Source organism: Microtus ochrogaster, chromosome 5, assembly GCF_000317375.1.
Source record: "Microtus ochrogaster isolate Prairie Vole_2 chromosome 5, MicOch1.0, whole genome shotgun sequence".
NCBI lineage: Eukaryota > Metazoa > Chordata > Mammalia > Rodentia > Cricetidae > Microtus > Microtus ochrogaster.
In genome coordinates, this window is record NC_022012.1 from 44754831 (window position 1) to 44758210 (window position 3380).

Genomic DNA, 3380 nt, shown 5'->3' on the forward strand with positions numbered 1-3380 from the left:
AGAGTGGGAGGAGTGGGAGGCTGGGAGGAGGCGGAAATTTTTTTTTCTTTCTTAATAAAAAAGAAAAGAAAAGAAAAGGGAACAGACATTCGGAGAGCTTGCCTTTACTTGAAGGTTGTTGGTAAAAAACAGGGCTTGGAAATGTGAAGATTATATGGTCTCTACTGCCCCCTGCTGCCCAATTAAGTAAAGAACCTTCTGATTTTCATCAATAGCTGGAAAACTATCTATCTGGAGATTTGAATAAACGCCTGCATGTAACAATGTCCCACAAAACAACCCTCTCTGAAAACTGAGCAGGGGGCAAGACGGGGAGGGTAGTGGTGGCCTGGAAGAGGAAAAGTGAAGTGAATTAGCATAGTATTTGCCACAGGCATTAGAGAAACACCCAGTCCAGAGGCCACCAAACAACACAGTACTAGCTTCTCGTCCCAAACACCTAGGACCAACTGTAACAAGCAGACCGTGACCTGTTACAGACTTGGAGAGAGAAACGTTCTAGTCTAGATTCTAAACCAGTGGTTCTCAACCATGGGTTGTGACCCCTTTGGATTGAGTGCTCTTTTCATGGGGGTCACCTAAGACCATTGGAAAGCACTGATATTTACATTATGGTTCAAAACTGTAGCAAAATTACAGTTATAAAGTAGCAATAAAAATTTTATGATGTGGGGGGTGTCACCACAACATGAAGAACTATATTAAAGGGCCACAGCAGTAGGGAGGTTGAGAATCACTGCTCTAAGTCTACCATCCTTGATTACTTGTACTTCTTCTCCCAGGGCCACTGATCACCTGTGTGGTAGTGGTAATGACCTAATTTTATTATGATTTTATTTGTGTGTATTCCTTTTACAAAAGTTGTGGGGGGGTAGCACAAGTGTCACAGCACATATATGGCGTCAAAAGATAGCTTTGTAGAGTCAATTATCTCCCTCCATCTTTATGTGGGTTCCAGGAACCAAACCCGTGTCACCAGGCTTACACTACAAGTACCTTTACCTGCTGAGTCATCTTGCCAGCCCCTTTTCATGTATTCTTTTAGCTAGGGAAACATGTTCAATAAATGTAAACTATCTTCCAAATATTTCCCAGGGATTACAAGATGGCTCAGAGGGTAAATGTGCTTGTTAGGTGATCCTGATGGCCTGAGTTTGATCCACAACCCACAAAAGGCCAAATGCAATGTCTTGTATCCATAACCCCACACTCTTACGTGGAGATGCAAAATAGAGAATGGAGGATTGGCCAGAAGTCCCCAGGTGGAAGGAGAAAACCTACTGAAGAAAGTAGTTCTTTGACCTCCCTGAGCACTCCATGTGTACACATATACACACACTGTCCATAGACACAATACAGTAACAATAAATAATAAAAATCTTTAAATACTATACTGATGCTTGTGTGATGGTTTCAAGAAATAGCCCTAAAATAATATAAATCCAGGGCTGAAGAGAGCACTAAGCAGTTGAAAGCATGCACACTGCTCTTGCAGGGGACCCAAGTTTGATGCCAACACCACACCAAGTCTCCACAGGCTACTGTACTCACTTACACATACCCGCACACACAGTCACACACAAACACATAAATATTTTTAAATATATATGAAGGGGCTGGAGAGATGGCCCAGTGATAAAGAGTACTTGCTTCTCTTTTAGGGGTCCTGGGCTCAGTTCCCAACACCCACAGGGCATGAGTCTTGGACCTCCGAGGGAATAGGCTTGAGCAAGGACCTCTTGGGGACCAGGCATGAGTCTGGGACCTCCGAGGGAGTATACCAGAGCCAGAGACCTTTGTGGGACCAACCCCAAGTCAGGGACCTCCTCAGGAGCGGATCCAGACCAGCAACATTTACAGAAACAGGACTGAGACAGTGAACTCCACAGAAGCAGGTACAAGGCAGCAACTGCTAAGGGAGTAGGCCTGAGCCAGGACCTCTGAGGGTCCAGACACAAGTCTGGGACATCCGAGGGAATAGGCTGGAACCAGAGACCTCTGTGGATCCAGGGCATGGATCTGGAACCATCAAGGGAGTAGGCCTGAGCCAGGACCTCTGAGGGTCCAGACACAAGTCTGGGACATCCGAGGGAATAGGCTGGAACCAGAGACCTCTGTGGATCCAGGGCATGGATCTGGAACCATCAAGGGAGTAGGCCTGAGCCAGGACCTCTGCCAGAGCAGGCCCAAGGCAGCAACCTCAGCAGAAAGAGCCACAAGCAAGCAATCTCTGTGGATGCAGGCCCAAACGACCCCTGATATTGCACAGCAAACCCCGGAAGCGCCCAGCAACCTCCAGGAACATGGAGTGACCAATGTGGTGACTGACTGCAGCACAAGAACACCATCTGAGCCTTACATCCACTGGCACCTGGAAGATTGATCCCCAGTCACAGACAGCCCCAACCACACCTATCAGAGGAAAAGATGGGTAGACAAGGAAAGAACACATGCAATACCACAAAGAGCAACACAACACCAGTAAAAACTGGTGACCCTACAACAGCAAGACTTGAACAACCAAATATAGATGAAGCAGAAGAAAATTACCTAAAAAATCAACTTTAGGAGAATGTTTGAGGCCCTTATAAAAGAAATGAAAAATTTCCTCAAAGAAATGGAGAAAAAGACAGACAAAAAATTTGAAGACATCAATAAATCCTTTAAAGAAAACCAAGAAAAAGCAATCAAACATATGAAAGAAACTATTCAAGGCTTGAAAACTGAAATAGAGACAATAAAGAAAATGCAAGCCAATATAATTTTAGAAACAGAAATCATGAGAAAACAATGAGGAGCCACAAATGCAAGCATGAACAGCAGAATACAAGAGATGGACGAGAGAATCTCAAGCACTGAAGATACAATAGAGGAAATAGATGCATCCATCAAAGAAAACATTAAATCCAACAAAAGTTTAACACAAAATATCCAGGAAATATGGAATACCATGAAAAGACCAAACCTAAGAATAATAGGTATAGAAGGAGAAGCTCAATTCAAAAGCACAGAAAATATATTTAACAAAATCATAGAAGAACTTTCCCAACCTAAAGAAAGATATGCCTATAAAGATACAAGAAGCTTACAGAACACCAAACAGACTAGATAAAAAAAAAAAAAAAAGTCCCCTTGATCTCCCAGCTCAGCCTGCTCAGGCTCTGGGACCGAACCCAAATCGGGAGGGCAAAGGGGAGGGCGGTAGTTCCTTTGTCTCCATAGCCTGCCTGTAGCAAGCAGGGTGGGCCCTTTGTTTGCGAGCTACCCAAGAAGCACAGAGATCCGATCTGGACACCAGGAGAACCATCACTGGGGAGTGACATCACTGGGAAGGTACATCAGTGGGCAAGAAGACCTGATCCTGTAAAAGAAGATCCATA